We start from the raw sequence: 13518 nt of genomic DNA, 5'->3' as shown, positions 1-13518 counted from the left end.
TTCAACAAACGTTCGACAAGCATGACATACATTGCGGCATGGTAGCTACTTTTGTCCATTTTAATCCGAATTTTTCCCAAGCATGTACAGGAATAGGAACAACAACAACAAAAAACTGAATGAGCAGTGATCACATCAAAGCTTCTTCAAGGCTAACATGACAGCAACTCGTCTGCAACAGCAAAACCGTCCTTCAGTGCTGGATGCGAAACCATCTATGTAGCACCGAAGATGAAAATAACTTCATAAAAATGTAATGTAAATTGCAAAATACTTGCATGATATAAAGTGTTAGTATAACAGTCAAAGTAAACGTTGTAAGGCTGAGTTTTAAATGTTATTACAATTCATATATTAGCCAATGTGTGGTATTATAAACATTATTTTAATTTTCCAACAAAGCACTGTTTTAGTGAAATTTTTACATGATATTAAGCTTATTATGAAAACAATCAAAAATGGTTTGATATTCATGACACCACTTGTGCTCGAAGTGGTAAAAAGAGGCCAATAAATGATGAAGGTGATACTCGATGCAGCCACTTACAAATGAGTTCACCTGCTATATCGCAAGTATGCAAGAAACTTCTAAAGCGTTAAAGAAGAACACTCTCACTGAAGACTCATTTCGAGCCCTATATAGTGACCCATTGAGGCTCTCTTCGGGAAAGTGAGGTTAATATGCGGAAGGGAACGACATATGCTAGATGCGAGGGCCGTAACAGCTAGCGGCACATGCCTACATTGTCAAGACGGACGTTTCATCTGAGAGCAAAATCAAGGCACTGAAGGAAGTGATGGCATCTCCTACCATTCCATTTCCCACTATCAAATATTCCGGTTTACCTTACGTCGCTGGATATATCGGTTAGGTAATCAACTTCGGGTGGGACGCTTGCGCTGTTCTTCTTGAAACTAGCGAAACAAGCAGCCCCATGTACTACACTCTTCTACGGGGGCAATATTTTAACGGACTGCATTATCCGAAACCAGAGCTTGTTGCCCTATTGTAGCAGCTTTTTTCTTTTTTTGGAAAAAGCTGCCGTGCACCTGTTACACAAATGTTCTCGAAGTACTTAAGATCCTGATTCAGTCAGCATTTCAGAATTCAACTCTGAGTTGCCCGAAAGGAATTTACAACAGTATGTTATTAGGTCCGCTTCTTTGATATTTGAAAAATTTCTCAAAATTCTCCTCAATTAATTATACCAGGAAAGTGACAGAGAAGACTGAGAGGCCAACTCCTTATGTGCACAAGCCGTGCAGGAAGATTTTGAGACTGAATTTTCTAGACGCAGGTCGCATTTTGATGAATTGATGAATATGTAGTGCAGTGTGTAACTTTGAAGGACAATGTTTTTATTGTTTGCCGCTGTTTTCGATTCTGCTTAACTGTTTATGCCCGTTTCCATGATTAAAAGTTGTTGTTTATCTATGTATTAAACCGAATACGTCTGTTATGCACGAGGATCCGCAAGAGGAGAGCTCAAGTATCCACGAATGTTTTTTTTTTTTTTTGCTATTCAATTGATATGCTTTTTTTTCGTTTCTTGTGTAGTGTTTTTAACTAACAGAATCAAGACCATCTTTCTGGGACACCACTTTTCATTCCGAGCAAATGCGGTGTATATTAGATCCTATTGTGCACATGTTGGAGAGAATGGTCCAAGTTTCACATGCGTGACAAAAATCTGTTTTTGCTGTTTTTCCTGCGCTCGCACCGAGTAGTCCAAATTGGTTAAAGGGACAAAACACTGGCCAAAATAGGTCATGCGATTATGGTGGAGATGAAAAGACCTTGCCTCATTTAGCACAGATCGAGCACTACAGTTTCAAAGAAAAGAGGCTTTACAATTTTAATTTGCCATTGAAAATTGTATAAAAACAACTGAGGCGCTGTCTAGCGGAGAAACCCTATTACTTTCGGTGTAGTACTCCACGTGACTACGTCAGCAAACTATCGCAGATTTTCGTAAGTGCACACTGTTCTTTTTTCTTCTAGGAGTGCTTGTCATTATTTATTATATTTTGCGCTCTCTACACTACGTCCTTAAATAAAAACCAGCCCTCCTTTCGCACCGCGAAAGGGATGCTTTTAGGTTTTTCCACTAGATGGCGCCACACTGTTTGGAATTCTGTGAATGAAGCGATGATAGTGCCCACAAGAACTTTCGTCGACGAGGCGTGCGTTGTTGTTCCGTAACAGCTTTGAGTGTGAAACTAAAAAGCACGTTATTCTAAGCAAAAAAAAAATGTCTAATTACTATCTGGGGAGTGAAATTTATATTTGTTTTCGGTACGTCTTTTTTGTCATCACCAGTCGCCACCGCGTTCGCTGCTCATGGTTTCCAGCATCGGACTACATAAAAACGGGCGCATACACTGATAAAAAAATTCTCGGTAAAACTTTTCTACAGCGTTTCTACCAAAACCGCTATAGAATTGAACGTTTTAGACACCAATCCTTCCAGTGCGCCAAAAAAAAATTGAAATTTAAATTCCAGTATTCTGTCCCTATAGAAAATCAACGGGCTGCGTTTCTCAAAATAGTTGTAGGCAACTATGGAATATCATAAGGCACATTTACGAACATGTTGACAGGAATGGTCTATGCTTCCTATGCGTAGCAAAATTTAGCTTTTGAAATCTGTCCTGCGTTCAAGAGTATTAATAGAAAATCAATTGTGCGTTCTTGAATAAATAGCAAAAGCTGAAAGCCTGCCTAGGGACGATCTGTAGGCAAATTCCTTGCCATTATAGTGCAGTTTTGCTTTCTGTGAAAAAATACCACTAAAAACATCTTTCCCAGAGCTTATACAAAAATCCTGGGTGTGTTTTCAGCTAAATGTAAATAGTGCCAAAATGTAATTAGACAACTGCGTGGTCCTGCAGGGCGCTACATTGCATCGTAGGCTGCACGTGTTTTCATTGATTTTTGAAAGGGTTTAACATTCACAAATTATTTTTTTAGACTTCTTTGTAACTTTTCAGAAAGGCTGAAAAGAAACGGACATGATGCAAATTGTTTATCCAAAAGCATGAAACATGCTGTTCTTACTGCAAGGACAGCTGATTCATTCCAGCAGCTAATGGTCTGACAGCTGATGGTTCCGGCAGGCTGCAGCTACAAGGAATGGGCCAATTAACCATTTGAACTGGGACAATTAAGAATTACATTTGAACATTTACACCTAGGTTCACATGGTTAGGCGTTGGGACAGCTTGGTCATATCCTGCGCGCGAAAATAGTGCTACCAGTATTATGGGGCACGTTTATCAAAGTTCTCTGGTTTTACATGCTCTATATGTTTCTGTCGTTGGGGTCAGCTTTTTTTTTCTCTTTTGTATTTATCGTTTCTCAGTAACTAACGCTTCTAAGTATATCTTAACCGCACATATTTGGTTTGATGGCGTATACATGCAAAAAGGATGCACACGAGGGCAGAGCTATGCATACTACAATCGCCTCTCCTATTCGCCCTTGTTGGACAGCTCATGACCAATAGTCCCCGGATAGTTAGAGCACCTCACGTACCGTTCAGCTTCTCAAACGCACCGAATGAAGCTCACTTAAAAAGTTAAGATTCAAATATACCTACCCTTTGCAGCGGTCATTGACATCGTCGAAGTCCACACTCGCAGGGAACCACGTCGGGAAACTGGCCTGGCCAGTCGCCCGGTGCCGCTGCTCTCAACCTGGCTCAGCGTCATACGTGGTCATGGCCTCGAGACGATGGAAATACCACTCACACTGGTGAAACGCTATGGGATTAGGCTAATAACTTCTCATATTGCGATGCTCACTGCAGCATTTTCATACAGAAGCCAGAGAGGTGGTGAAAGTAGTGTGTTCTCCCGATTGCTGTCACGTGACTAGAAGAATCTTGCGTCTGCTGATAGTTCGACGTAATTAGGGCCTTTTGCACGAGGCACGGGTTGCTATTGGCGCCAGTATATTCTGCCTATGAGGCATGCTGCAAAATTTTACCTTTCCTCAACTGGCGTGTTCGTGCCCGAGCGGTTTCGTCTTGCAAAACTGAAGAAACCCGCATGGCCTTGGCGGTTCCGGACACGCCGCAGGATCCGTAAAGTTCAAGGCGGGGCAGTAAGATGACGAAGCAGACTCGCCGTTGACTAGAAGGGCTAGGGCCGTCGAGGCCTCCATGGAAGGAGTCGCTTCGGCGCATTGGAAGACGATTGCCTTTATGATCATCGCTAGGCCACGGCTTGTACCCCTGCCGTGAAGACCTCCAACGAGCAGTAGAGTTGAAGCGAGACATCGTATGGAACCACACCTTTCCGAGCGACGTCTGTAGAGGGCCTGCGTGCAGGCGACGGACGGGATCCGATAGCTAGTACGCATCGCGCTCTTCCTCCGGCGGACTCGCGTTACGCGCACGAACAGTGCTGGGTACCCTTCCTCTCTCCCCGCAACCGATCGGCGCGCGTTTCCCTCGCGGCCGAAAACACGCGAAGCCGCGACGACAGACGCTGAGAATGCCGCTCAGAACACGCTTCCTATCGGACAGGCAGCCGTCGGTGCCGGCAAGTCGAGAATCCAGGTGCGCGCGTGCCTGGGCGGGCATGACTTATTCATGCGAAAGAAACCAACCCATTCATTACTACTATTTATTTATATTGATGAGATTATTTAGTACACATCTTATTTATTTATTTATTCATTTACAGTTTACTCTATTTGCTAAATTAGGCAGGAAGTATTGGCTATTAATGCAGTCGTACATAATGAAGTTATAATAGGGTGATACGAGAGATCAAACTCCCTAATTATTTAATATTTTTAATTTATTTTGTTTAATATATATTGTGCACCCAGTACTCAATATGTCAACATTGCAATTATTTCTTTTTTCCGGACGTTTCATATTAAGGGAGAAAAAAATGTGAACCATTGCACGCCACAGACAGACTTCTCCCACACATTGCTCTGTCCGGATTTTGCACTGACGTAAACAAGTGGAGTTATTCAAGCCACGGTTAATATACGATACCTCTCTTCAAATCTTTAAAGATATTTCCCCTTCATTCAGCGTAAAACTGCGATAAGCATAAGGGTGTAGGTCTCGTCAAGCCTCCAGAAGGCTTTTTTGCCTACACCCGCAGCATTGTGTATGCGATGCTGAAATAAACTTCTGATTCTGATAATGGTGCACCGTTCGATCACCAGCAACTATCCTTTACCCTCATCTCATTTCGTCTCCCCACATAACAGATCACGAAGCGCAGCGAAAAACAATTTTCTCATCCCAATTAGCTCAAATGTGCATGGCAAAAGAACTCTTCAGTCTGGGGACTACAATATGGAATGAAATCCCTATAGAAATAAAACAAAATACCAACTTCTCTGCACTGCTAAAGTCGTACTATTACAATAGGGTATGACTCTTTTACTCTTTCGAAATTTTGCCAAATGTCTGTGCTGTCTGCTAATTGATTGTTTTGGAACATTATGTGCATGGATCCCAACCAGCCTGCGAGCTAGGGATCCAGGTGCTTGTTGCAATGTTGCTTGTGTTGGTTTTGTTGATAAAAATTGATTGATTAATTTATGTTGTGCAGTCAAACCACAGGTGGAAAAGAGTAAGTAGGCGTCTTTCTGCCATTCTGAGGAAGTTTTTGCTTCCAAGAAAGAAATTCAAAAAGTACACTGATGAGAAATTAGTCCTTGATTACGAATTACTTCCTCCGCGACTAGAAGCCGCACTTACTTCAAGTTTTCCGAACTAATAGGCACTTATGCAGTAATCAAGCTCACTAACTTTAATTCTTATAAATCAAGGGGATCCATAAGTATTCCTACGCCAAATTTTGCACTTTTCACTGTATTAGTTCGTTTCAAAAATAAATTATAAAATAACCCCATCCTTAATTTCACTCAAAATTCCTGAAACAATGCTCAAGACGTAGGTAAGAAAGAATATAAAAAGGCATGTTGCATTAGTTTGTTCCTTATCAAGCTACGAGAGCTCAAACTTCTCCAGCATTGGCAAAAGCACCTCAATGGTGATCGTGAATCAGCTGCTACTCCGTTCTTTGCTTCAAATTCCCCGTAATTGCCATGACAGCATTTTTCCTCAGTGGGCGGTAGAAAGAAATTTATTTTTAATAGGCAGCATCAATCTGTGACTTAAGCGCGATGAAGTGGCGCTGCAGTCGCCGATTGAAAGTAATAGTAGAGGGCACGGGGCATAATAATTCATGCAGATAAAAGTTTGTCTTTTTAGTTGCTGCATGTACCTGTGCTGTCGTCCTTTCTTAATAAAGGCCGTGAACATCACAATATAATGCACGATTTAAGAGGAAATGCATTCCTAGAACATCCATTTTGTATTCCACTCGGAAGTGTAGGCCATTGCAAACGCATGTTAACATACTTTCCAACATATTGTTATGTTTCCACATTCAACCACTGAAGCCAGCTTTTGATCGCTTTATGGACAATAGGTTTAAGAACATTATAAAAAGTATCCAAGATGAAAATATTTTAAATTATGAAAAATGTGTGTACTCATGCCACCCCTTCCTCTTCATAACGTGTACTGATATAGGGGGGTGTTACTCCGAATCGGAATAGTGTCTCATGTATTCCTACATGATGCTTCCTGTACATTTGATCGCAGATATAGCCGCACAAACTCGACAGCCTAGCCAACGAAGGTAGTTCCCAACCGACTTCATAGGCTAACCGCACATCGTGGCAGATCACGTCGTCAGGGCTTCCGGCTAATTCAGGTGACTACGAGCTCCACGTGTAGGCCTTTTGCGCGATGACTAGTGCAGGCATTTTATACGCTGTGGTTTCAGGATTATAAGACCCAAAATGCGCCTCATGGAAAAACACTCGTCGTATCTGCTTCACGCTAGGCAAAATTCACGATCTGCCAAAGCAAAGACCTCCTTCTTTAAGATCATGTCACATGCGTGAGCAACCAGACTGCAAGTCATTTCAAAACAAATATCGATTGCACGGAGTGTGGCCGAACAACTACGCGTCTATAGAGTGCTGTTTTCTGCAGCAGGAGGTGGGACAAACTGCAATGACATTTGCGGATTAGTAAAATGCCAGTCATCCCTTAACAACCAGGCAACAGGCAGCACGAGTATGATACAATCAGCGCCTTAAACGGTCTCTTGTCAGAAACGCTGAAGAACGTGCAGCTGGTCCTTGAGCTTGAGAACAAACTTCAAAAATTACTTGACCAGAAAAAAAAGTGAGTGTAAACTTGCGACCGGTTGCAAGAATACATTCATACTCATAAGTGATGTGCACAAGGCATCACAAATACCAAGAAGGATTTATCTTTGACCCACAAAGGAATTGGTTTCTGTAGTCCCAATAGTCTTTATACATCTCAGCTCGCATTTCTTTTGAAATAATTAATTCTTTATTTTTTCAGAAAAAAAGAAGTTACACCCTGGAGATGTTCAAGGGATAAAAGATGCTGCGAACAGATTGACAGGGGCCCAAGAAAGTCTGAAACTGGCAGTCAGCGACAGAACTCATTTGGACTGGTTTACGCAAGTACAAAAAGCGCATACTGAAATTATCAACGGATGTCAACAGTACAATTACAGATCCAAAGCACGGGCGATAGATATTAAATGAATAACAAGAGGGAAAAATTATTGTTAGAGGTGGGTCTCGGGTGTCGCTGGACGGATCCTCGGCCGCATCGGCACCCGCTCCACCCAGGAAGTAGTGCCGCTGAGCGAAGGAGTTAGGAGTTCGACAAAAACTTGGTTTATTTACATGGTTAGGAGGAGTAGCGATAGCCCGAACACACACACAGTTTTAAAGGGTTCGTGTTCCCCAGGTTCCCTAGGTGAAGGGCGGGCTCGTTGTCGAGGGAGTGTCCTTATCACTTTAATGTCACTCACAGTGACACACTTTCACTCTCGCAGACACGCCCCCTCGAAAGTTTAGACTTGGTGGTAAAGAGGAAGCCGTTGTGGCAGTGTTGACGGCAGCACACGAGGAGCTCGCTGTCTGCCGGCGTCTCATGGTCGGGGGCACACCTGCGTCGAACGAGCCACCGCGCGCCGTCGGCAAGACGAATTGGAGAAGCGTAGTGTAGATGGCACGAGAGGAGCTCGGTGTCTGCCGGCGCCTCATCGTCTGGGCACACACCTGCGTCGCAAGGGCTGCCCGGGGCAGACGAATTGGAGAAGCATAGTCAGAGTCAACCCCGACTACGTTCGACTTCTCAGGAGATGTCCGCGTGGCCGCCTTGAGGGTACCGACCCATGCGGGAGACACCGCGAATCCACTTAAACCTTTTTTGTTCCTGATGGCGCGACTTTGACCGCTGTCGCCGACCGGCCGAACTACTCCGCGTTCCTTTCCGGATTTCTTTTGTGATGGCCACTCACAGTCGAGGCTCGCTGTCGCTGTTCTTGACCTCTCCACCTCTTTCGATCGGGAATTCTTGTCTTGATGGTTGAAAGATGCGGCTCTCGCGCCCGACTCATTGTCGCCATCCTTAACATCATCATCACAAGTGGTGTTGAGTATCTACCATCGAAAGATTAAAATTTACATTTAGAAAGCATTCACTAAAACATATCATGGCGCATTTATGATATCCGTTCATTGATAGGAAAAATCAACTAGGAGAATGTCCGCATTCTTTTATTGAAACTGTTTTGTGTTTGTGCTTTGATTTCATGTCATTTCGTTTTGGACACCAATATTCTGATCATGTGCAGCGAAAAAAAAAATCGCATTTTGGTTATCCACTCAGGGCCGCGACTATGTCTTAAACATGACATTTCGCGCATTTATTACAGCTGCGGACGGAGTAGCAGCTACTTCACGACCTCCATTGAGGTGCTTTTGCCGATGCTAGAGAAGTTACAAGTCTGAGCTCTCGTAACTTGATAAGAAGCAAAATAATGCAACATGCCTTTTTATATCCATTTTTACATGTACGTCTTAAGCATTGTTCGAAGAATTATGAGCAAAATAAGGAATTATTTTTTTTTATAGTTCATTTTTGACAAGTCATACGGTTGAAATTGCAATATTGACAAAAAATTTGTTATGCTTACCCTTGATTTAAAAGAATTAAAGTTAGTGACCTTGATTATTGCGTAAGTGCCTACCAATTCGGAAAACTTCAGTTCGGCTTCTAGTCACGGAGAAAATTATCCGTAAATAAGGCCTGACTTTTCATAAGTGTACATGTTGAATTTTTTTCTTGGCAGCAATAACTTCTTCAGAATGGCGGAAAGAATTATGAGCAAAATAAGGAATTATTTTTTTTTATAGTTCATTTTTGACAAGTCATACGGTTGAAATTGCAATATTGACAAAAAATTTGTTATGCTTACCCTTGATTAAAAAGAATTAAAGTTAGTGACCTTGATTATTGCGTAAGTGCCTACCAATTCGGAAAACTTCAGTTCGGCTTCTAGTCACGGAGAAAATTATCCGTAAATAAGGCCTGACTTTTCATAAGTGTACATGTTGAATTTTTTTCTTGGCAGCAATAACTTCTACAGAATGGCGGAAAGACTCCTAACTTAATATTTGTCACCTGTTGTATTTGTTGGTTTGTGTAGAAGGCAGCCGCGTGCCTGCGTTCCTGTCGCTCTTCTCTCCCTCTGCTGTAACCCTCTCAGTACGAGAGGGTTTATAATCTCGGTTCTGGGGAATAAAAACGCGGTTGTTCACTGCCGACCAGCGTCCGTGTTGCTGCGCGGTACGCGCTGGCTTTACTACAGTGGCGACGAGTCCGAAAATCACCCATGCGATAAAAGTTGAAGCCGACAGCCAGCCGCAACGTGAAGCACCGACGAGAGCTATGACCAGCCTGCAGCTCCCGCCCTTCGACGACACCTCAGATAAGAGGAAAGCGTACCAATATCTTTCTCTATGGCGTACCTTACAAGGGCAGAAGTATATTTTGAAGTCAGTGCTATTACTGACCCAAAACGGCAGCGAGCCTTGCTTGTGGCAGCACTCAGCACGCATACGATGCACGTGTTAGCGGGACGGATTGCACCTCGGACGTTGAATTCCCTCACTTATGACGAAGCAGTCGCAGCTTTAAACAGCTACTACGACCTGAAGCGTCACGAGATAGCGGAGAACTATAGTTTTCACCCGTTACCAACAGGCCTGTGAGGCAGTGCAGGCATTTCTGGTCGAAATACGACGCATAGCAGACGGCTGCAACTTTGGGACTGCGCTAAACCGAATGTATACGCTCAACTAACCTACGCAAGCATGCAGTTACTGGCGAAGAAAGACGACGTTGGAGGAGGCCGAAGCGCTGGCAATAGCAGCAGAAACAACCGAGAACAATGCAAACGATATTAGTGGAGAACCACCAACGGTGCTAAGAATGCAAGCCAGTCATCGCTCTTCGTCGCGAGATAACCATACCAGCGGCGCAGCGCAAGAGTGCAAACGATTTGGAAGCGCGAAACACGATAACACCTGCCGCTGGGCTGCATCATTTGGCGAAGAAATGCTACAGGGCCAGAACAGATGAAAATGCTGCTAGGCGAACCGCGAGTGTCAAGGCACCTGACAGTTCAAAACCGCGTCTATCAACGAGAGCACGGATAAGGCACACGTCTGGACGTCTGAAAGGAAAAACAGGTTGGAACCACCGTTTCGCCGCACATTTCGGTGGGGGGAAATAGATCTGGAAATGGACACAGGATCCCCGGTGTGAGTCATATCACGGAACGTTTACGACCGACACAGCACAGTGGCCACGCTTGAAAACGCCACATGCGAAGTTGTCATGCTACGCGGGACGGACAACTGGGACAACTGCCGGTGCTTGGCGAACTCGAACTTCCTGTGCGATACAAAAATATGTCGGTAACCTGTCCACTTATTGTGTTTGACTGTTCAGGACCGAGCCTGTGCCATAGAGAAAGAGATTGGTAAAGAGCGGACACTCCAATAGGACCCAGCGGCCCATTTGACTGTAGCGTACCAAGCGGCCGGCGGCAACTACTTCTGCATGCGCTTCGCCCTTCCCTGCCCTTTTGGAGCATTATTTTGGTTTTAGATGGTCTGCTAGTGTTTATTTTCAGCATGCATAACAACATGAAAAATAGATTTCCAGTCCTCTAAACTGGCCATCAAAGCAGTTGCGTCACAGCCTTTGCAAAACAGTATTGCAGAAAAGACGCCAAGTGCTTTGTGAAATGAACATTTATTTTGCTGCATATAAAACACATGAGATGAAACAAATGTAGACGAATGCACTGACAAAACTTTGCACACATTAGGCGATGTGCACAGTACAGAAAAATAAAAATACACAAGGCGAGAAAGAGCACTCAGGTAGAGACGAAAAGTAGAGTAACGTTGATTTCCGGATTATGGTAAATGATATGTAACAAAACAGGCATTATACATAAACTACACAGTCCCAGTAGCGGCTACCTTAGCAAGGGTAACAATTGTATTGTTCAGGGCAGAGAGGAGTACTGACGCTTGGGGGAAGGCCACACCGTTCACTCGTCGCATCTGCCGTGCTTCGGCTGCAGTCCGTGGGTCCATGCAGTGCTGTTGGAAAAGGAATAAACATGATGCAGAAGGTTGCAATGAACTGTAAGGCCACTGCACCGCGCACACATCTGTGCATGTGGGTGCGTACTGAAGACTTGGTGAGCAGCAGTTATGGTCCAGAACAGAAAAGCTGTCACTCGTAAAATTAACACAAAAGCTACTCTTGCAACGTAGAGGTCAGGAAATGCAGGCTAACCGAACCTATCTGAAAATGCATTTCTACAGTGAGTGAAATAACAGCCCCTAAACTAATAATATTCCTCAAAAGCACTGAACAGCTGAAGCAATGAAGCTTGCAGCATAATAAAACATTTCTCACTTTAACGTTGTCCCGTTAAATGCAACGCAACACCACGCAAAACTAGCCGTTCACAAAACCGCGGCCTCGCCTCACCGCGGCCGGCGAGCACGCCATGTTAGCTTGCCCTTCATACGCGACTTTGTGAAGCGCAGACGACCGTGCTGAGCTAAACTGCCCGAAATGCCTCGCAGTTTGACAAGAATGAAACATTTCTCACCTTGCGGTTGCCCTATTAAACGCGACACCACGCAAAACTAGCCGTTAGCAAAACCGCCTCACGCCATGTCACGTCACCACGGCGGCCAGCCCACCTTATGCCTTTTAGCTTGCCCTTCACGCGTGACTTTGTAAAGCGCAGTCGCCGCCGTACTGAGCTAAACTGCCTGAAATACTGCACAGTTTGACAGGAACGTCAAGAATGCAACATTTCTCACCTTACTGTTACCCTGCTAAACGCGACACTTAAGAAAACTAACCGTTCGGCGAACCGCGCGTCAGGCCTGGCCGCACAGGCCGGCTAATACGCGATGTTGGCGCAACGGCGTGCCTTGGTGCCTTCACATGCCACTCTGTCCAGCGTGCTGAGATAAACTGTTCGAAATGCAGCTCTGTTTCGCAGGAACCCAACATATTAAACCTCGCCGCGGTTGGAAACTGCCGGAGCGTCACGAACTGCGCCTGAACTTGCGCGCTTGTTTACGAGCTGCGAAACTTAATTGGCGCCGGCCGGCGTGGCCATGGTAAACTGCTTCAAATGCAGCGTAGTTAAGCAAAAAACGTTGCTCACATTGATGCCGTTCCAAACCGCAGTCGTTTCGCGTAGCAGCCCACGAGAGATAAAAATATGCGGTCTGTGCCGCACAGGCGCGCCGAGGCACGAGCAGACAACCGCTCGCTCCCTTCGACCACAAAAGAGATGCCTAACGTCCAAAATGCTGAGGTTACCGATAATCGGCTTCTCCACATGTGGGAAGCACATTCTAGCCTGCAGAAAAGATGGCTGAAGTGCAAATGAAACCGGTCCTTAAGGCTTCGAATCTCTGCCCTTTTACGGGAGATGGAGAGTTATGCAAGGCAGCTCACACAACAACAGTGGAACCAGGTGTGCGATCGCCTCGCGGGAAACCTTGGCCTTAAGGATACATGGCGTTTCTTACGATGTCTGCTAGAGCCAGAGCAGACAAAGAATATACAACACAAAAACGTCGCCCGCCTTATTCATGGCCTTGACATGGATAACGACGAAGTAATCACCACTCTTAAGGACACCTACCTTAACACAGCACCAAAAACGCCCCTCCCACCATATTTAGGTACCCCCAACCCGGATCTAGAAGCTAAGATCGAGCAATGGGAAGTAAGGGCAGCCATGCTGCAACTCCGCACAACCTCCGCGCCGGGTGCGGATAAAGTAACGAACAAAACTCTCAGAAACTTAGACGAAAATTCCATCCAAGCCATCACCGATCTGTTTAACGAACACTGGCGAGAAGGAACGCTGCCCCCGGAGTGGACGCACGCTCAGGTTACCTTCATTCCCAAACCTGGAAAATCCTTGGCCCTCTGCAACCTCCGCCCGATATCACTCACGTCGTGCTTGGGTAAATTATTCGAACACGTCGTACTCAACCGCCTGCTCGAGCACATGCGAGCCCGCGACTTA

This window comes from Amblyomma maculatum, unplaced genomic scaffold, assembly GCF_055883805.1.
Source record: "Amblyomma maculatum isolate TAMU_Amacu unplaced genomic scaffold, ASM5588380v1 scaffold_13, whole genome shotgun sequence".
NCBI classification, from domain to species: domain Eukaryota; kingdom Metazoa; phylum Arthropoda; class Arachnida; order Ixodida; family Ixodidae; genus Amblyomma; species Amblyomma maculatum.
Note: the sequence above shows the minus strand (reverse complement) of the source record.